The sequence below is a fragment of the Alosa pseudoharengus genome, unplaced genomic scaffold, assembly GCF_046254945.1.
Source record: "Alosa pseudoharengus isolate Yale_2024_CS ecotype anadromous, Long Island Sound unplaced genomic scaffold, YU_APseudo_1.1 YU_APseudo_1.1_scf_5, whole genome shotgun sequence".
Classification (NCBI taxonomy): Eukaryota; Metazoa; Chordata; class Actinopteri; order Clupeiformes; family Clupeidae; genus Alosa; species Alosa pseudoharengus.
Genome location: NW_027468837.1, coordinates 16,095,757 through 16,119,166, shown reverse-complemented (window position 1 = coordinate 16,119,166; position 23,410 = coordinate 16,095,757). Strand labels below are relative to the sequence as shown.

The 23,410-nt window shown below is 38.0% G+C and overlaps 5 pseudogenes; all 5 read left to right on the top strand.

Moving 5' to 3' along the window:
- Positions 1 to 899: 899 nt before the first annotated feature.
- On the top strand, positions 900 to 1,536 carry LOC143104382 (transcription factor HES-5-like; annotated as a pseudogene).
- Positions 1,537 to 6,070: 4,534 nt separating this feature from the next.
- On the top strand, positions 6,071 to 6,707 carry LOC143104471 (transcription factor HES-5-like; annotated as a pseudogene).
- A 6,957-nt stretch (positions 6,708 to 13,664) lies between these two features.
- LOC143103955 (transcription factor HES-5-like) lies at positions 13,665 to 15,061 on the top strand (annotated as a pseudogene).
- Positions 15,062 to 18,402: 3,341 nt separating this feature from the next.
- On the top strand, positions 18,403 to 19,789 carry LOC143103924 (transcription factor HES-5-like; annotated as a pseudogene).
- A 2,928-nt stretch (positions 19,790 to 22,717) lies between these two features.
- LOC143104078 (transcription factor HES-5-like) lies at positions 22,718 to 23,410 on the top strand (annotated as a pseudogene).

Below are 23,410 nucleotides of genomic sequence, written 5' to 3'. Positions count from 1 at the left end.
TGAATCACATCAAAGCTCAGCCAATAACATTCTTTCCCTCCAGATGGTTTGTGATGTCATTCTCTGAGCTGATAGTCACCATTCCTCAACATGGGTGATTAGAGAAGCTTTTGTAATGCATAGAGGCCTGAGTGTGGGAAACTCAAATGACCGCTCTACCATCAACATGACAGAGGAGGACATCTGGTACATCTGCAGAACTCCTGAAGACAGAGGGAAGGGAATGTTCCGAAGACAATTTCCCTCCATATTGTTACTTTCACAAAGATTTGTATTACAGACTACACTGCAGCAGTGCAGCAACATGGCAAAATTTGTCATTCCTATTGCATTTTTTTAATTCATGAGTTCACAAAAGCACAGACAGAGCTTGACAAAAGTTAAAGCTTGCATAAATGCATAAAAACTCCAAGAGTTTTTAGACTTGTTGTTGTTGGTGAATGTTTCAAGAATTCTGTAGTATAATTACTTAAAGATCTCAGATATGTTTTCTCAGCCAGTCATTAAAGGAGAGTGCACAATATGACTCTCAAACAGAAAGACTTTGACATACTGTAAATGAACACACCACCACACGTGTGTATACAGTGGAGAGCAACGTGTGCCCTGTCAGCATCATTGACCCCAACATCAGGCAGCAGATTAACTGTCCTCACAGGGTCAGTCCTTTCCCACATCCACACAGTGGGTCTGTGGGTCTCTCTCCATCACCCCCAACCCAGCACCTGTTCCCCTGAGGTTTGACCATTGTGCCCCAGCAATGGGAGAATCCAGCATGTGGCAGCTCCACACTCCTCATTGTCCTCTGCAGCTCAGCCATTGGCTGCTGACTGTGAGAAACTCCAACCAGCCCAAGACCCACACATTCATATGGAGATCTGGGAGTATAAATAGAGGACATGAAGCCAGTGCTGATCAGATTCACTCTAGACAGAGAGATCTACTGCAGCTACAGCAATGGCGCCTACAATCACTTCAACAGCAGATTACCCAAAGGAACACCTGAGTCTGAACCTTAAGGTAAATATTGTAACCAATCTCTTTCAGATTTTCCAAAAACGTTCATTGACTTCACACTCTGTGCATATTTAAAGACCAAATGTATTAATGACATTTACTTCCTATTTGCAGATAAGAAAACCCATTGTGGAGAAGATGCGCAGGGATCGCATTAACAAAAGTATTGAGGACCTCAAGGATCTCCTGGGTCCACAGCTCCTCAACCAGCAGCCCGACTCCAAGCTGGAGAAAGCTGACATCCTGGAGATGACCGTTTGCCTCCTGAGACGACAGCTCCAGCATAACACTCGGCCTTCATCTGATGATGTTCTTCAGGGATTCTCCACGTGTGCCAAAGAAGATGTTCACTTCCTGTCAAAAAGTCATGGAACTGTGCTGAACCACTTCCAGACCCAGAAGCCGTCCTCTGATGAGGACATGCCAGATCAAGCCCTGCTTCAGTTTAGTGTGCTGAATCAGCACACACTGAACAAAGAGAAGAGTCCAGCCAAGAGCGCCCCCTGGAGGCCTTGGTAGAAAACTATGAAGTATAGTTCAACATGAACTAAGACTGTCATTGGTTAAACCTGCAAATGCAGGTGTTATGTTTTCTTTTTATCTGAAAAGATAATTTCCAGGAGCAAATATGGAATACCATATCTGTGATATGGACTGTCAATTGTCTTCAGCGAAGACTTTCTTACAAGTGGCAAGTTCTATAATTTGCAAAATAGCCATATTGGTGATATTTTCACAGCTGAAAATAATTGAAATACTATGTTATTGAAATAATCACTACACCCTGCTTACTTTTAAAGTAATCTGTTGTTTCTTAGGAAACTGCACTGACTTCATTAATGGAATTCTCTCAATGAGGGATTAATAATTCTTAATAATTAAGAAACATGAATGTTGTGCTTCCAATTAAATGCATCTCTTATGTGCTGTAATAACCACAAATAGCTTTGAACAAAGAGAAGAGTCCAGCCAAGAGCGCCCCCTGGAGGCCTTGGTAGAAAACTATGAAGTATAGTTCAGCATGAACTAAGACTTTCATTGGTTAAGCCTGCAAAGCGTTATGTTTTCTTTTTATCTGAAAAGAATGTAAGATCATTTCCAGGAGGAAATATGGAATACCATATCTGTGATATGGACTATACCAATTGTCTTCAGCGAAGACTTTCTTACAAGTGGCAAGTTCTATAATTTGCAAAATATTGGTGATATTTTCACAGCTGAAAATAACTCAAATGCTATGTTATTGAAATAATGACTACACCCTGTTTACTAAGTAAATTGTTGTCTCTTAGGAAACTGCACTGACTTCATTAATGGAGTTTTCTCAATGAGGGATTTTTTTATCTCAACAATGAGAAATGTAAAACTTTCTTAACATTTAAGAAACATGAATGTTGTGCTTTCAATGAAATACATCTCTTATGTGCTGTAATAACCACAACTAGCATTGATGTAAAGCTTCCATTGTCTTTTATAAAGACCTGTTATGTTTGTCTCATTAGAGATCAACTTGTTGACTGATGTCACATAGACAAGGATTTTGTTCTAAGATGTTAGAAACTGATTTAATTAATGGGAATTCTCAAGGAAGGAGGTTTTCTCACTTAACTTAACAATGGGAGAAATGTTAAACTTTCTTAACATTTAAGAAACTTGAATGTTGTGTTTTCAATGAAATGCATCTCTTATGTGCTGTAATAACCACAAATAGCTTTGATATGAAGCTTTCATTGTCTTTTATAAAGACCTGTTATATTTGTCTCAGTAGAGATCAACCTGTTCAACAATGTCAATAGACAATAATTTTGTTCTAAGTTGTTACACATTTTTATTGATTTCAAATGGCTTAATTATCAAGCCAGAAAAGTACAATAAATCAATCTCTGCATATTTGACTCTCGCTTGTCTCTCTTTTATCAATAGTTACTATTAATAGTCATGTAGCTCTAGTTTAAGGAAAGTCAGACTTAAAAATAGTCAATAGACAGCTGTGTTAAGTAAATTCATTGCCAGCCTTTTTTAATCAACCACTCCTTGCTGTACATCATAAAGCCCAAACCTCACCCAAGCTTCCCCATAACTGTTTGCTTTTGTAAAGAATGCATTGTTTACATATATTTTCTTAGCAGAAATCTAGCTAAACAGTGTGCGTAAAAAATGTCAACAAATAGTTACCTCTGCAGTAAAGTAACTTCAGAAGGTTCATTTCTTTATCCATATCATTAGTAAAAAAATAACAGTATGCTCAGATGGTCAGCATCTGTGGGCTGGAAAGTAACTGTACCTGAATTTCAATTCCACATCATTTCATTATAAAGGCATTCCAACAACCTTGAGATTTGGAGATGTTTTTGCAACATGTTTAGCCAACTATTGGATCCAGTGGCACCTGTTGAAACACACTGTGATTTGATGTTCACGGTGTCTATGAAGAACCAAGCAATTATGTCACTGGGTAAGTAGTTGTGGCTTCCGGCTGTTTAAATTAGACAGTTCATGCTAGAAGCGGTTAGAGCTGACATGATAGTATACACTAAATGATGTATCTAACTGCTCTGGCATGTTTTCGTCTGTATAATTAAAACCCCTTTTGACAGGATTATTTTACAATATTCCAATTAAATGCAAAATGGTTCTATCTATTTGTTTCTGATGTTTGTTGAAACCAACACAATTTCATCAACATTGATAGACTGCGTATGCATGCATGCATGTTCAATGTTTTGGCAATGAAACCAAAATGCAGGATTGGTTCACTGATCTTTTCATTCATGCTGATCATATTGGAACATTACAGCTTTCAAAACACTATACAAATGTGATAGTGAAGGAAAATGTAGAAAAATGCATCATCTTTGTTTTACAGTCGTCATACAGGCTCATAAAATATGCTTGAGTATGGCATTATGAATGTGGATAGTGTTTCTTGCCTTAAAGTATCATAATGAATTTGAAGAAATGTTATATCTCATATTATTCATACTCGATGTTTGTTAAATCAAAACAATTCATAAATGTAATCTAATCCAGTGGTTGCATAGAAACTGAATTAGACCCCACTGCTCTCACTGTCAGCTGGGCAGCAGGGGGATGAAGCTCCTTGACTTATGTGGAGGGTAATGAGACACACTTCTATTGTTCCCCCATTGAAGAGCAGAGAATGGAGAGAGTGTGGGAAAGCGTGGTGGACTCTCTCACAGACCTCCTGTGGGACAATAGACACAATGTTGAAACATCAGAATTTGCTTGGTGTTTTACAAAAAACTGTGATGCTAATATCAGGGCAGAATCTGTAGAGCTCTTCAGTAAGAAAATTAGGGTCAAATCAAATAATGTTTACTAAACAACATACATGTACTGTACATATACCTGTTTTGTATACAATTCTGATAACAAATGAGAAATGTTTCAGTTTGTTCAAAACTGAAATGCATGCATCTCAAAGTCAGGAGGCCTGTAAAATTGCTACCACTTGAAGAAGGACACTCAACCTGAAGATCCATTGTAAATTTAATTAAGGTTAAGGTTATGGTTATGGTTAAGATTAAATGTTAGTCTTGATGCCCTTATCCAGTCCCGATAAGGCACACTTCCATTATTCACAGGGGACTGTCAATGGTCAAAGTGTGGGAAAGCTCTGGAGAGGAGAGTCTCAGTTCCTGGTCATTGACATTCATAGTCCCACTGGTGATTCCACAAACACTCAAGGGAATAGGCGTGTGTGCTACAATACTGGTAATAATTAAATAATTTCTCAAAAATGTACATATCATCAAGGCTGTACTTTTTCAACAACGTCATGCACTTCAGCGTGTTCAAGGTAATGTGTTAGTATGCATGAATGGTATAATTTAATAAACCAAATCAAGAAGGAATATCTTATGTACTGAGGAATGAGTAGACTAGTCTCTAAAATGAAATGTCTAAAGTTATCTTCTGAATCCTTGTTCTTCAGTCCAATTGCAGTATATTCTTGAATGATGACGTTAAAATCAAACATTTGGTGAATCACATCAAAGCTCAGCCAATAAGGGTTTTTTTTCCCCTCCAGATGGTTTGTGATGTCATTGTCTGTTTACAGCACAACACAGAGCTGATAGACGTCATTCCTCAACATGGGTGACATGAGAAGCTTTTGTAATGTATAGAGGCCTGAGTGTGGGAAACTCAAAACTCTACCAGCAACATGACAGAGGAGGACATCTGCAGAACTCCTGAAGACAATTTTCCCTCCATATTTTCACCAAGATGTCATTACGAACTGCACTGCAGTATTTCTGAAATACAGAGAAAAGAGCAAAAAATATTTTTTTATTTGATATCTATCTTGATGCATGAACAGCCCCAACAATTCTTGTATGTTGCAAAAGACATGAAAAATTTTTTCTCAAGAATTCTGCAAATATTACTTCTCGAATATGAATGTTTGAACTCTCAAACTGTAAAGTCTGTGTCATTTTCACAAAGATTGTATTTCAAACTGCAATGCAATTTGGAACAAGCTGTTATTTTTATTGCATTTTTCTGATTAAAGAATTCACAAAACCACAGAGCTTGAAAAAAAGTTATAGCTTGCATGAATGCTTAAAACATTTTAACAAGAATTTTCAAACTTCTTGTGGCATGTTTCAAGAATGCTGTAGTAAATATTGCTTTAAGATCTTATATTTTCACAATATTTGAACTCTCAAACACTAAAGGCTGTGACATGCATGAACACACCACCACACGTGTGTATACAGTGGTGAGCAACGTTTGCCCTGTCAGCATCATTGACCCCAACATCAGGCAGCAGATTAACTCTCCTCACAGGGTCAGTCCTTTCCCACATCCACACAGTGGGTCTGTGGGTCTCTCTCCATCACCCCCAACCCAGCACCTGTTCCCCTGAGGTTTGACCATTGTGCCCCAGCAATGGGAGAATCCAGCATGTGGCAGCTCCACACTCCTCATTGTCCTCTGCAGCTCAGCCATTGGCTGCTGACTGTGAGAAACTCCAACCAGCCCAAGACCCACACATTCATATGGAGATCTGGGAGTATAAATCGAGGACATGAAGCCAGTGCTGATCAGATTCACTCTAGACAGAGAGATCTACTGCAGCTACAGCAATGGCGCCTACAATCACTTCAACAGCAGATTACCCAAAGGAACACCTGAGTCTGAACCTTAAGGTAAATATTGTAACCAATCTCTTTCAGTTTTTCCAAAAACGTTCATTGACTTCACACTCTGTGCATATTTAAAGACCAAATGTATTAATGACATCTACTTCCTATTTGCAGATAAGAAAACCCATTGTGGAGAAGATGCGAAGGGATCGCATTAACAAAAGTATTGAGGACCTCAAGGATCTCCTGGGTCCACAGCTCCCCAACCAGCAGCCCGACTCCAAGCTGGAGAAAGCTGACATTCTGGAGATGACCGTTTGCCTCCTGAGACGACAGCTCCAGCATAAGACTCTGCCTTCATCTGATGATGTTCTTCAGGGATTCTTCACGTGTGCCAAAGAAGATGTTCACTTCCTGTCAAAAAGTCATGGAACTGTGCTGAGCCACTTCCAGACCCAGAAGCCGTCCTCTGATGAGGACATGCCAGATCAAGCCCTGCTTCAGTTTAGTGTGCTGAATCAGCACACACTGAACAAAGAGAAGAGTCCAGCCAAGAGCGCCCCCTGGAGGCCTTGGTAGAAAACTATGAAGTATAGTTCAACATGAACTAAGACTGTCATTGGTTACACCTGCAAATGCAGGTGTTATGTTTTCTTTTTATCTGAAAAGATAATTTCCAGGAGCAAATATGGAATACCATATCTGTGATATGGACTGTCAATTGTCTTCAGCGAAGACTTTCTTACAAGTGGCAAGTTCTATAATTTGCAAAATAGCCATATTGGTGATATTTTCACAGCTTGAAATATTTGAAATACTATGTTATTGAAATAATTACTACACCCTGCTTACTTTTAAAGTAAACTGTTGTTTCTTAGGAAACTGCACTGACTTCATTAATGGAATTCTCTCAATGAGGGATTTTTTTTTATCTCAACAATGAGAAATGTGAAACTTTCTTAATAATTAAGAAACATGAATGTTGTGTTTCCAATTAAATGCATCTCTTATGTGCTGTAATAACCACAAATAGCTTTGAACAAAGAGAAGAGTCCAGCCAAGAGCGCCCCCTGGAGGCCTTGGTAGAAAACTATGAAGTATAGTTCAGCATGAACTAAGACTTTCATTGGTTAAGCCTGCAAAGCGTTATGTTTTCTTTTTATCTGAAAAGAATGTAAGATCATTTCCAGGAGGAAATATGGAATACCATATCTGTGATATGGACTGCCAATTGTCATAAGCGAATACTTTCTTACAAGTTTTTTAAAAAAGTTATTTTTAAGATAGCTTTTGTTTAAGCCTGCAAATGCAATTGTTTTTTTTTTTTTTTCATTTCAAAAGAATGTCAATGATTCCAGATGGTAACCTATAAGTAATAGATTTTTTGAAGAAAGGGATAAATGTCCTGATTTTTTTATGGTTATACATGTTATGGTAACACACTCGAATACTATTTCATTGATATGCAATGAATCAATTATGCTTCATTTTGAAAAGCACATTTTTGTTTCCTTTGAAACATAACCTTATGGATAGAAACTGTAGGTGTAGTTTCTTTCTACTGAACATTTTGAGACAATAATGTAATTTTCATGGTTGTACATGAAAACTTTGTCATAATCACATGATATCCAAGCAATCAATTACGCTTTATTTTCAAAGCAAATGTTATTTTTCTTAGGAAGCACCACTGAGGCCTTGGAGATAATGGAGAAATATGACTATCTTAATTTTTAAGAAATCTTAATGCAATGGCTATAATACTGTGCTTTCTATGAAATGCATTTATTCTTCTGTAATGACGTCAAATAGCTTTGACATGAAGCTGCCCTTGTCTTTTGTAAAGACGTGTTTTGACATGTCTCAGTAGATTTTCAGTTCAATTCAATTTCAGTTAATGACAATGTTTTATTTGTTCTTAAATTGAAATTGCTTAATGATGCTATGCAAAAAGAACAATATCAAATAAAACTAGAATGTAATGCCAGAGGAATTACAATAGTGGATGGAATTACAATAGTGGATCTGCTGGCTTAATGTTGGTGGGGAAATTCCTTGAAAAAAAAACAAAACATTAAATCTCTTAATCTTTGAGTTCATACAAACCGTCGTACCAAAAGACCTTGTGTGTCAAGGCGTTCTTGAGATATAACACTCAAGGTGTTTTTCACCTTGACATTTGACCTTTGACCTCCAACATCAATTCACTTCATCTTTGAATCCATACAAATACTCATACCAAATTTCAGGCATGTATGTCAAGGCATTCTTGAGATATCGCACTCAGAGTGTTCATTGACTTGACCTTTGACCTTTGACCTCCAACATCAACTCACTTCATCTTTGAGTCCATACAAATACTTGTACCAAATTTGAAGCACATGCGTCAAACCGTTCTGGAGATATAATGCGCAAAGCATGAGATATGGCTGTGACTTTTATTTTGACACATGGGAAACACTTAAACAGGATGTGTAGTTTTAGGGAGCACCAGATTGTATGCATTAGAAGCTGAGACAGTGGATTTCACAGGTGACACCTGTGTCAGTGTTCTAATTAGCCCGGGAACTACTCTGGGAGCTTAACAAGCGCAGCTGCCTTTAGGCCATTATGACATCATAGCCTTTGAAGTCTAAGGGGGGAAAAGTTAGCTTTTTACCATTTTTAATCCCTTATTTCTCAAAAAGTATAAACTTTAAAAAAAATCTGAAATAATAACTCTCTTGCCCCACTCCAGACCTTCAAAACGGTTATTTCAACATGTCTGTACGTTAAGCGGTTAGAGTCGCATTAATTCTTGAAAAGGTAAAAAGAAAAAAATGTTATAGTAATGGTGTTCAGTTCATCATAATCTTTATGACATAATGTAATTTGCCGTCCGTCTCCTATCTTTTTGCCGTCCAGCATGGAGCCGTCATGTGACTTAAGTCACGTGTCTGCAAGGGGTGAATAGAAATGGATATTAAGTGACACATACACGCAAGACGGTGGAAATACGGGACCGACGGTAATAGGGGGAGTTCTGGTACCACTGTTGCAGATATCACATAGGTATCCCTTACATACATGTTTGTACTGTAGCGATCTCACCCTCAGACAAGATTCACATTTGGCCAGGACGGCCATTTATTGGAACAGGCAGACTCAAACACAATCAGACATAGCCTACTAGGATAACTACATAGGGCAACACAGGGGTAGTCTCAGCCGCACATGTTAACACACAATAAGGGTTTACCACACACATCAACACGAAGATAAACACATGAGGTACAACTAAAGACACTAACACGCTAACAAATACACAACATGGTAAACGTAACTACAACTATTATAACTGACATTACACATTATAGCATTCACTCGCACTGCATTCTGGGAGACACTTATTCAACGTTAAACATGTACATCCACCGACGCTACAGTACATTGTTGCATATTCCAACATAAGGAAGCAGTTAAGAAACTTCTAACTCCCTGTCTTAAACCAACGTGATATCAGCTTCAAACAAGCGGCAGCAGCCATGGTTGATGTTTTTTTTTTTTTCTAGATGGCGATGAGATTACTTTCCCTCCCTATGGCTTTAGGCCATTATGACATCACAGCCATACAAGTCTATGGGGGGAAAATTAGCTTTTTGTCATTTTTAATCCCCTATTTCTCAAAAAGTATAAACTTTTAAGAAAATCTGAAAAAGTAACTCTCTTGTCCAACTCCAGACGTACAAAACGATTATTTCAACATGTCTGTACGTTAAGCGGTTAGAGTCACATTAATTCTTGAAAAGGTAAAAAGAAAAAGGCTATAATAATAAGAAGAAGAAGAAGCCAGGAGATTTCAAGATAGTGGATTCCATCCACTATAATTATAATAATAAGAAGAAGAAGAAGCCAGGAGATTTCAAGATAGTGGATTCCATCCACTATAATAAGAAGCCAGGAGATTTCAAGATAGTGGATTCCATCCACTATAATAATAAGAAGAAGCCAGGAGATTTCAAGATAGTGGATTCCATCCACTATAACAAACAATCTCAAATATTTGGCTCGGTTTGTCATTACATTTCAACTTAGGGGACCATATCCTCTTAAGTCAGTTGATAGGTGTCATACCTGTCAGTGAACTGATACGTGGGCACTAGGGGGAGGCAGGAAGTATTTAGTATTTATTCAACTTCTTTACTCAAGTAAAAGTAAGAAAATACAGGCTCTAATAATATGTTCTGAAAGTATAAAAGTAAAAAGAGTACTAGAATTTCTGAGAGACTACGTTACTGTATAATTCTGTTAAAAGGAGCAGACTGTACATAGATATTCCAATTTATCAACTGTAACTTTTTACAGTCCCTAGAAATACCAGACAAGCTTGTTGCTCGTTTACTAAACCAAGCTTGTTGCTTGTTTACTAAACCAAGGATGAACTTGCAGAGAAACAAACATTCTGCTTGAGGTAGGCTTGCTGGCAGAATAGGCCCAGTAAACGGCAAACAAAACAACAGTTTTGTCATCTGTACATGTCCTGATAAAGCACTAAAAAAGTTTCCGCCAAAACTTAAGACGTTTTCCGTCATCATGTAGCCTTACCATTGTTTTTTGCACTTGACTTTCTGTGTCACCTCTGCTGCAGAGGCACTGTGCCGAAATTGTCCCATTCATTTAGGTTGAGATTGGCCTTGATGATGGGAAGGCATGCAATGACATGAAATAAAAATAATCGATAACTCCTCTTAAATGCATGTAAACAACCATTTCAAAAAAGTAAGGAGTAGAATGTACAGATATTTTATTTCAAATGTAGGTGAGCAAAGGTAAAAAAATGTCAGAATAATTAGTACTCAGGTAAACCAGATACTAGTTGAGTATTTGGGCAACACTTTATGGTAAGAGTAGCCTACATGAATTTATATGAATTCATTCATAAATTAATTCATGATTTATGTATTACTTCATTCCTTAATATCTTGGAATCAGGAATTGACATGAGTTCATAATCTCTCATTCACAACCTTATGCATGAACAACATATCAACTAAAGCGTTAGGTACATTGGGTACATCATTATGATTAATGATTTCTTAAGCATGATCATCATGATTACATGAATATAAGGTTTAATTTTAAATACTGATGAGTTCATGTCTGTGGCCCCTCAACTAAAGTTGTGAATAATGGCATGTGTTTAGAGAACTGCACAAATAGTGTTCAGATCAGAATTTGAGTAGTGATGACCAAATCTTTAGCAGAAAAAGAAATCATTATGATCATTCTTAATAAATCATAATTCATAATGATGTGCCCACCGTACCTAATGCTTTAGATGGTGCGTGGTTCATGTATGAGGTCTCATGTCAATTCCTGATGATTCATAAAATATTAAGGAATGAAGTAATACATAAATCATGAATTAATTCATGTATGAATTCATGATGATTAATATACCCTTACCGTAAAGTGTTACCATTTGGGTACTTCATTACTTCCCATCTCTGGAACAGGGTTGAAGGTGTAGTTATATTTGTGTCTATTTTCAATATGCTTCAAGTTCACAGTTTTAAGTTGTCTCCACACAGGTAATCCTGAAGTGCTAAAGACATGTCTGGGCCTGCAAGACTACGCCTATTTGTATTTTTTTACCATCATCAATACAGTGTCAACAAACATGTTTATGTATCAGTTTACCTTACCATAATGCTATGGTGTGTTTGTTTGTGTTGACATTGACAATCTTACAGTTTGCTAACCTTTTGGGCAAATAGCCAGCCAGGTAGCCACCATGATTGTTTGCTTCTCATGTCAGGTCTATAAAATCAACTAGCAGAATAAAGTGCTGAACTACTTTCTGATCCCTGTCATTTTTATTTAGGCCTACATTAAATATCAGATTTAGATCATGAATTATGATTGACCAAAAAATCTGAAGGATTAGTCAAACATCAAGTGGTTGGCCTGAAACTGAACTGCTCTCACAGTCAGCTGAGCAGCAGGGGGATGAAACTCTTTGACTAATGTGCAGGGTAATGAGACACACTTCTATTGTTCCCCCATTGAAGAGCAGAGAATGGAGAGAGTGTGGGAAAGCATGGTGGACTCTCTCACAGACCTCCTGTGGGTCAATAGACACAAATACAATACAAGCCTTAAACATCAGTGCTGAAAAAAACATTCTTGGCTCTCAGTAATAATAAGTTATGTTGATATTTAATACACCTCCAGAAACATTTAGACCTTGTTATTCAATAGCAAACTACATAACATATTTCAGAAATATATTCCACAAGACTTGCAAGGTCTGTATTTCCTCATCAGTTCAAATGTATCTATCTGTCCTATTTTCCAATACTCAAATGATAGAATATGAATGTCTGGAAGTTTGAAACATATTAACCGCAGAACATGTTTACCTGATAAATCTTTTATTGTGACTGTTCGATGATATTGCCTCGCTACGCGTAAATTAGCATGAATGAGGCACGCTTCTATTACTCACAGGGGACTCTATGGTTAAAGTGTGGGAAAGCTCTGAAGAGGAGTTTCAGTCCTGGGTCACTAGTGTCCACCGTCCCACAAACACACAAGGGAATAGGCACGCGCCTATTACTATGTATGTTGCCAATCCAAAGCACATCCTGAATCATTGTTTGGAATTATCTTCCAAGAAATACAATGTTATTTGTTATTACATGCACACCCCATGTAATAACAAATAACATTGTATTTCTTGGAAGATAATCAACTTTTTAAAATGTAATTTTATTTTATGGGAATTCAACTAAGAAGGCTCTGTGCTATAAATACTAATTCTGGGGCTTTACTGCACTAGCCAATGAGGATATTTCCCTCCAGATTGTGATGGCATTCCTTTCTTCTGACTCACAACAACAAAGCTGATAGCTGGATGGGAGGGCCTTTTGTAGTGTGGAAAAGTGCACTGCCAGCAACAAGACAGAGGACACATCTCTACACTCCTACTGTCACAGGTCTAGTGAGGAGAGTTTTCCTCCATTTAAGTGAAATTGAGAAGTAATTGACAAATCATCTCCCAAATGTACTGTCATCCAAATTAATATTAAAGCATTGAAGAATGAAGATACTCATTCTTCATCCTTCATTTCCATAAAAAAGCAAATTAACTGAGATCCATTGATGAAGAATCCTGCGTGACATAGTTCAAAGTGCTTCAAAACTGATGGCTACACTCATGTCTCACACGTCTCACACGTGTGCACAGTAATGATGAGCATGTGTCCTGTCACCCCTGTCTCCAACATCAGGCAGCAGATTAACTGTCCTCACAGGGTCAGTCCTTTCCCACATCCACACAGTGGGTCTGTGGGTCTCTCTCCATCACCCCCAACCCAGCACCTGTTCCCCTGAGGTTTGACCATTGTGCCCCAGCAATGGGAGAATCCAGCATGTGGCAGCTCCACACTCCTCATTGTCCTCTGCAGCTCAGCCATTGGCTGCTGACTGTGAGAAACTCCAACCAGCCCAAGACCCACACATTCATATGGAGATCTGGGAGTATAAATAGAGGACATGAAGCCAGTGCTGATCAGATTCACTCTACACAGAGAGATCTACTGCAGCTACAGCAATGGCACCTACAATCACTTCAACAGCAGATTACCCAAAGGAACACCTGAGTCTGAACCACAAGGTAAATATTGTAACCTTACATCTTTTGAATTCAGTGTCAACATACTTTGTCAGCCTGATACTTTAACAGTAAAAGGACAAATGTATTCATGACATTTTCCTTATCTTTGCAGATAAGAAAACCCATAGTGGAGAAGAAGCGGAGAGATCGCATCAACAACTGCATCGAGCAGCTCAAGGATCTTCTGGGTCCACAGCTCCTCAACCAGCAGCCCGGCTCCAAGCTGGAGAAAGCTGACATCCTGGAGATGACCGTTTGCCTCCTGAGACAGCAGCTCCAGCTTAAGACTCTGCCCTCCTCTGATGCTGTTCATCAGGGATTCTCCAGGTGTGCCCAAAAGGTTGTTTACTTCCTGTCCGAAGATAAGGTCCAGACACAGTCCCATGGAACCGTGCTGAACCACGTCCAGACCCTGAAGCCGTCCTCTAATGAAGACACACCACAGCTGAGCATGCTGGACCAGCAGACACTGAGTAAAGAGAAGAGTCCAATCAAGAGTGCCCTCTGGAGGCCGTGGTAGGAAACTACAGTCGAAGATACACACCCAAGAAGTCATGTTCTGATAGGGTCAAAGTTTATGCCTGCAAATGCAGGTGTCTTATTTTCTTTTCATTTGAAAATAATAGACATTTATGTGTACAGATGGAGAAACCATTTGCAATTCAAATGTCCTTTGTGAGGGTTTTTTCAATTATTGAGTTATTACACGATTGTACTTGGAACAAACTCAGATATTGTCATTAATATGTAATGACCAATCTTGGTTTTCTTTGAAACTTCATTAACTGTATGAAAATGTGCATGTCTTCAATGAAGACTCAGATTTCACAACATTTGTTTCGGTATTTGAAGCTATAATGCTGTAATGATGTTCATGGTTTCAATGAACAATCCTTACTTGAGTCAGTGCTATGTCATGCTATGTGATGATTTTATTGTGCTTAAATTCTGAGCAAAACTTTGTTTCTTACAAAATGTTTTCAACTTCTTCCTTTAGAAAACATTTCCCTCTGTGAGGGAATAGTACTTTATAAGTTCTCAACAATGTGAGAAATCTGAAACTTTCTTAATATTTAAGAATAGTGAATGTAATCTCCTTTCTGTAGGAGTGATTTACTTGTGAATTATATTCACATGGTATTCATAATGGCCACAGCTGGCCCTGATATGAATCTGTCTGTGTCTTTCATAAAGACCGTTGAGTGAACTTGTTACTGAACTTTATACTGAACTAATTCTAGAATGCACTTAATAATATGAAATGACTGTATCATGCACCGGAAAAAATCCATAAAATAAAAGTAAAAATACATTTTCATATCTTTGTTCAGTCCCTTATTCCATTTTTCATCTCAGGTGTTTTCTTCCCAATAGAAGAGTTATTCTGAATTGTTCCTTTATTTCCTTGACCATGATAGTCAATGGTTAGTGCAGTCCAATTACCAATGTTCATGCATTTTCAGAGATATTACATTATTGAATTGAAAAGTCAAAATCGATCATCCTTGTATGTAGCTATAGATATCGATTCTCCTTACAGAGTAACGGTTTGTACAACCCCAATTTTAAAAAAAGTTGGGAATGGGATGCTGTGTACATTTTTACAAAAACAGAACGTGATCATCAGCAAATCTCATAAAGCCATATTTAGCTGCAAAAAGGATATAGACAACATAGCAAATGTTGAAAGTGACCAATTTGATTATTTCATGTCAAATATAAGCTCATTTTGAGTATTCAAAAAAGTTGAGTCTCAAAAAAGTTGAGTCTCAAAAAAGTTCGGACGGAGTCAACAAAAAGCTGGAAAAATTCACAACTAATTAGGTTAACTGGCACCGTGATTGGTCACCACCATCTCGGTGACTGGTCTTAGTTCCCAAACATTTGCAGAATATTGTTAAATACAGAGATAAAGCAACACAGGGGTACTGTAAACATGCCCAACTGTCCCAACTTTTTTTAGTCATGTTACTCGCATTAAATTAAAAATGTATTTTCCCAAACAATTACATTTCTCTATACTTCAGCAACTGATATGTCTTTGAATTATTCTCAATTAAATATAGGATTAACATGATTTGTAAATTCATGGTTATTGCATATGACTATTTGCTATTGTTATTAATCTGGTAGAATTATTTAGTCTATTACTTTTATTCACATTTTTATAGGCTTTATTACTACTTTCGACTGTTATTTTTTAATAATTTTATTGTACGACACTTTGGACAAAAGTGTCTCCCAAGAACCATAAGCATAACCTGAACCGTTACTATAGAATTAGAGTAGGCTATGACACATAGGGTTCTGCATGTCCATTTTCTTATGATGGTAATTTTGATACCCTAGATTTAATAGAGTCAGACCAATAGTATGAAAAATCAGGAACAGAGTTTATTTACAATGATGCGCATCAAGGGAGAGAAAGCATGACTTCACCTAAAGATCCATCAGCTGCTCTAACTATAGTCATTAGCATAACATTATTCATTCACTCAGGTTGGTAAATGGTAGAATGTAGATTAAACTTTTTCTGAAATACTATATCTCAACTTTTAGAAGAAAAAGAAAAAAAATATTTAAAAGAATCTAGCTGACAGAACTGCTGAAAGAAACGCCACTCCAAGTATTCATACGGGCAGCAACACGGAGGTGAATGCTCCTCCATCATGGTAGGGGTAATGAGACACACTTCTATTGTTCCCCCATTACAGAGCAGCGGAGAGAGTGTGGGAAAGCGTGGTGGACTCTCTCACAGACCTTCATGGGTCAATAGGCTCAGATGCAGACCAAAGACATAAAAGGATGAGAAAAGGAGTCTGTCTGGCAGTCAAAGAATTTTTCTTTAGACAACAAACTTCAAAAACTTCTCTGATTATTGTGTGTCAAAATAAAGTGAACTAAATCATATTAGCTTATACAAGACAAATGACTTACCAGTAAGTAACTAATCAACATTCCAAAAAGTAGGAACATTCCTATTTTAATTTCAGTCTTATTGCCATCAAGAACCTATCTTTCATTTTCTTATGATATAAGTAACCTGCATACACTTCTCGCATATTCAGCACTTGTTGGACCCATTTTAATCATTTAAAAACACTGCTCCACTCAAAAGGGTGTTAATTTGGAAAAAAATAGTTATTGCACAAACAAATCAAAGAAAGGAAAGTATAAGATAAAGACTTTCTTTTCAAAAATATTTTATTTGATTTTACTTTTACATTGTATTATAAAAGGGGTACATCCAATAAGACTCTTTCCCTCCAGATGGTTTGTGATGTCATTCTCTGTTTACAGCACAACACAGAGCTGATAGACGTCATTCCTCAACATGGGTGACTTGAGAAGCTTTTGTGATGCATAGAGGCCTGAGTGTGGGAAACTCAAAGAGCGCTCTACCAACAACATGACAGAGGATGACATCTGGTAGGCTACATCTGGAGAGCCAAGGTGAGAGTCTAAAGAGGAGTTTCCCTCCTTTTTTACAGGGGAATTCAGACAGAACTTCCAAAGTATTTTATACGAAAACACTGACATGATGGAATATGTCGGTTGGGACCCTGCATATACCAACAGTTTGAAAAAAGTATATATTTCTAAGTTTTTGGATCATCACATGTATGAAAAGCCCACATAATGATACAACTATAATAAATAGCAATATCTTAATATAAGACAATAATAATATAGCATCAATGTATGCTATTTGTAATTAGAAGCTGATGCTATTTGTACCCTGGTGTATAGTAATGTGTGCTATTTACACCCTGATTTGAGATGTTTTTTTTCTTCATTGTATCTTTTTAAACGGCATGCCTTCTCTGCAGAAGAAACAGAGCACTTATATTTAGGGTAGCTACTTTTCTCAATTGTTCTAGCAAAAACATTTTTCACAAGAATCGACTCCAGTGTGCCACCCTGTTGTGCTAACCACTTATCTATGCTTCCATGAGCTTCTGAGTGTTGGCAAGGAAATTTAGAGTTCGTAGACCTGACCGCCATAATCATAAGCTTGCTGTTAACTAACAAACAGACGTTTGTATGTATTCACTGAACAAAGATTATACAAATAAAACTCTACCAGAAAATTCATCAGAGGAAATATTAGTGGCGAAACCTTTCTGAATTCTTCACTTTCTGCTGTCGAAAAAACGTATGCCCGCCATGTTTATTTTGCTGTCACGCCTCATACAGGGTGCGAATAGCCCAGCTGTGTGGCCAAGGCTAATGGTACCAGGGATGCAAATAGTCACTCCGTATATAGATATATATAATAATATTATTACATATAAAATATGTGTATGCTATTCAAAACTATGTCCTGTCTCTGGCATTGATCTCAGTATCAGGCAAGAGGGTCAGTCTCCTCACAGGGTCAGTCCTTTCCCACATCCACACAGTGGGTCTGTGGGTCTCTCTCCATCACCCCCAACCCAGCACCTGTTCCCCTGAGGTTTGACCATTGTGCCCCAGCAATGGGAGAATCCAGCATGAGGCAGCTCCACACTCCTCATTGTCCTCTGCAGCTCAGCCATTGGCTGCTGACTGTGAGAAACTCCAACCAGCCCAAGACCCACACATTCATATGGAGATCTGGGAGTATAAATAGAGGACATGAAGCCAGTGCTGATCAGATTCACTCTAGACAGAGAGATCTACTGCAGCTACAGCAATGGCACCTACAATCACTTCAACAGCAGATTACCCAAAGGAACACCTGAATCCCCACAAGGTAGATATTGTAACTTGCCTCATTCAGTTTTCTTTTTGTGTGCTTTGCTGGCTTGTCATTTTAATAAATCATGAACATATGTATTAATGACATATATTTCCTATTTGCAGATAAGAAAGCCACTTGTGGAGAAGAAGCGGAGAGATCGCATCAACAACTGCATCGAGCAGCTGAAGGATCTTCTGGGTCCAAAGCTCCTCAACCAGCAGCCCGACTCCAAGCTGGAGAAAGCCGACATCCTGGAGATGACCGTTTGCCTCCTGAGACGGCATCTTCATGCAGGGAAAACATCACCCTCCTTCGATGCTGCCAGTCAGGGCTTCTCCAGGTGTGCTCAAGACGTTGTTCACTTCCTGTCCGAGGACTCTTGGAAAACACAGTCCCATAGGAAGTTGCTGACCCAGTTCCAGACCCTACAATCACCACGCAATGACTACAGGAGGGAGAGTGACCAGTGCCTGTTGAGCTCTCCTGTCCAGCATGTGCAGGGCAAAGACAAGAGTCCAGCCAAGAGTGCCCCCTGGAGGCCCTGGTAGAATGACAGAGACTTCTCAACATGACTTGGTCAGAGATGAGAAACAGAAGAAACTTCACATTGATGAAGCCTACAGGGGTTGATCATCTTTACGTTAAAGGCATAGAATTATTTTGTAAGAAAAGATATATTGCTTACTTTTTTTAAGCATGTCTTCATTGAAGACAAACATTTTTAGAATTCCATTAATGATTTCAATTTGAATCTACCATAATGGATTTCCATTGGTGGACAAGATCAGATTTACAGAATATTAACATTTTCTGTGAAATGTACTAGTTTATTTTTCACTATTATCTTCAAAGATAGAACATGTTTATGAAATGTCATGATTTTACATGGCTATTTTCATTATGTTATTATTTCCATGAAATGTGATCATTTTTGTTAACTTCCAAGCTTGTTTTAGAGCTTTTTTATTGTAACACACTGAAGGATGGTGTCTATATAAGATCTCATAAAAGTGAGACAAACTTGACTTTCTTAATATTTAAGAAAAATAAATGTTACCTTCAACTGGAAGGAGTGTTATTAAGACTTTTTGAAACACAATAGTTGTTTCTGATACAATCCGACAAATATCTTTTATAAAGATTCATTATTATTTGCCTCTTCGTCCCAGTGGAGACAGAACAGATGTTGACATGAAATTTTTTTCAGATTTGTTTGAATATACTTTTCTGTTATGGCAGTTTTTTTCATGCCAGAAAATTACAATAAAATATGCAATTCAACATGTCAGTGTTATTGTGTTATTCTCTTGTACTGGATTGGTCAATGAATTATCTAGATACATAGGCAATGGGTCTTTAAGGTCACTTTTAATGTGTTTTATGAATTTGATCATAATCAAAAACTGTCAAATGTCCAGACCACACATTGAGGACACCACTATTTACTTCTAAAATATGCCACAAGGAAAAAGAAAAGCAGGCAGGCAGGAGAAAGTAGCAAAGATTGAAATGTTCCCTCCATTTTCCAAAAGGTTAAATTGATAGTAAGGAAGACCCAAGTGCATCATGTAGCAAAAAAAAGAAAAAGAAATAAAACAAAAACATACCCAACACACAAACAAACATGAAATATTTACAGTCCGAGACATGACAATAAGACTGTCCTCCAAGAACCCAACTTCAGGATCAACAGTCGCCAAATGCCAGACGGAAAAAGTGTGGCTTAAGGTTGGATTTAAAAGCAGTTAGGGTTGGTATATTTCTCAAGTCCATTGGAAAAGTATTCCAAAGTCTTGATGCAACCACAGCAAAAGCAGGGTCTCATTTCTGTTTGAGAAGTGACTGTGGGATACTCAAAAGTGACTGGGATGCAGACCTCAAAGACCTTGAGGGAATGTATGAATGCAACTTGTCAGCAATGTACTGTATGTGGGCTTTAAAAAACAAGCAGTGCCACTTTGAATTGTATTCTGTGCTGCACAGGGAGCCAGTGCAGGGCTGCTAACACTGGTGTAATGTGCTCCCTCTTTTTAGTCCCAGTTAGCTGCAGCATTTTATAAATATGAATCAATGATCCTGAATTATCAGAGGACATTTGTGTTGTCAATCTAAGGAACAGATTTCAATTCTAGACCTTAAAGCTCCAGAGTGTTGGGTTTTAAAGTTATCTATTAGCAGAAACTTCTTAGTATTGTATTATGGTGCTTATCATTAGTTCTTAATTAAAAAAAATACATTTAAATAAATACATATGTAAGTAACTCCTAGCATGCAACAACCTTGATATTTTTATGTTGATATATAATTTATGTTTTTTTAACCTATATATAATGTATCACCTGGCTGTGCTCCATTCTAACATCATTCTCACACATATGCTCAGATCTACTTGTATGGCAATAATCAATTCAAGAAAAATGGATAAATAATAAGGTTTATAATAAGGTTTCTCTACAGGTAAGTGGGAGATAAAGTCCTGAGCAGCAGGGGGATGAAACTCCTTGACTAATGTGGAGGGTAATGAGACACACTTCTATTGTTCCCCCATTGAAGAGCAGAGAATGGAGAGAGTGTGGGAAAGCGTGGTGGACTCTCTCACAGACCTCCTGTGGGACAATAGACACAGAGTCCAGATCTCAGATGTCAGTGATATAGAGGGTAGGGTATTAAATAGTAAGACAAAGGATAATTCTCTGAAAATAACATAACATCTTGAGGACCATATCATAGGTTCAGCTGCCACATCCATGATTACAATTTGAATCCTCTGAGGAATGTCTCAGAGTCAAAAAGAGTCATGAGTCATGACAGTAACAATTTTTTTTTTTTATCTCAGTCTCCGCAATTCAGTTGCCTTAATTTCGGAAGTACATCAGCAATGACCATTTCAGCCTCAGGGCATCATTAGTCAGGGCTCCCCTACAGATGGGTTGGAATTAACAAGGCACACTTCTATTGTTCATCCGGAGCTGTATGAATGGGCAGAGTGTGGGAAAGCTCTGGAGAGGAGAGTCTCAGTAACTGGTCATTAACATACACAGTCCCCTCACATACACACAAGGGAATAGGCACGTGTAACATTAACTAAGTAGAATGTTGACACAGTAGCTCGTATCAATAAATATTTACCATTGATCTTGAGTGTTTTCACAACTTATGCATTCGCTCGCACACAAACCACATCTCAGAGTGAATTTGGAAAAATAATGACACAAATATGTAGGTAATTAGAATCTTATTTGAAATACACAAAAGATGTGATTCAACATAAGTATCCTGTCTTAAAACCAATATGGTGATTTTGAAAAGAAATAAAATGGTCCTTAACATTGAATTACATGCTTATTTTTTTTTTTTTACAGCATCAACTTCTTGACTTCTTGAATTTTCAGTAGTAACCCAGGTCCTTCCCCTCCAGATGGTTTGAAATGTTAATCCATGTTTACAGCAAACAGTACTAAATGACTGTCTGACACTCTTTTACATTAGTGATTAGAGGTATTTAAAGGCCTTAGAGAGGGACCTTTTGTGATGTCCATGTAAGAGGACAACAGCTGTTACATCTGGAGATCCACAAGACACTCTGGATAGTGTTTTCCCTCCACTTTTTTCTCCTCCATTTTCTACATGATGTAAAAATGTGCTTTTGTTTAATGGCGAAAAATTATGTTTTGTAAATAGTACTTTTACATTATTTATTTATTTGATTAAGCATTTATGTTATTCCTTAATTCAAGACATTATGGCTATTATGTATTTCAAACTATCATACATCTTTGTTTAGCCAGGATACCTTTCTTTTACACAAATGTTTTTTTTTTTTAAATGCAACAAGGTCATATTGTTCAATGACTCAAAACAAATTCAATACTTCTCATGTTTCACGTGTGTGTGTACAGTGGTGAGTAACGTGTACCCTGTCAAAATCATTGACCCCAACATCAGGCAGCAGATTAACTGTCCTCACAGGGTCAGTCCTTTCCCACATCCACACAGTGGGTCTGTGGGTCTCTCTCCATCCCCCCAACCCAGCACCTGTTCCCCTGAGGTTTGACCATTGTGCCCCAGCAATGGGAGAATCCAGCATGTGGCAGCTCCATACTCCTCATTGTCCTCTGCAGCTCAGCCATTGGCTGCTGACTGTGAGAAACTCCAACCAGCCCAAGACCCACACATTCATATGGAGATCTGGGAGTATAAATAGAGGACATGAAGCCAGTTCTGATCAGATTCACTCTACACAGAGAGATCCACTGCAGCTACAGCAATGGCACCTACAATCACTTCCTCAGCAGACTACCCAAAGAGGCATGTGAATCTGCCACATAAGGTAAATTAAAATGTAAAATAAAAATGTCTGTCTTCATTAAACATATTGTCATGCTGTGCTGATTACATTGCAAGAGCAAGGTATTCATGAGTTGTTATTCTTCTTGCAGATAAGAAAACCAGTTGTTGAGAAGATGCGCAGGGATCGCATCAACAAAAGTATCGAGGAACTCAAGGATCTCCTCGGTCCACAGCTCCTCAACCAGCAACCCGACTCCAAGCTGGAGAAAGCCGACATTCTGGAGATGACCGTTTACCTCCTGAGACGACAGCTCCAGCTTAAGACTCTGCCACATTGTGATGCTGTTAAACAGGGCTTTTCCAGGTGTGCTCAAGAGGTTGTGTACTTCCTGTCCAAGGACTCTGGGAAAACACAGTCCTATGGAAAGTTGCTGACCCAGTTCCAGACTCTGCAACCATCTTGTGATGACTACAAGAAGGAGAGTGACCAGTGTCAGTTGAACTCTTCTGTCCAGCATGTCCAGGGTAAAGACAAGATTCCAACCAAGAGCGACCCCTGGAGACCCTGGTAGAACATTACACAGAAAAGACTTAAAATCACATGACCAACAA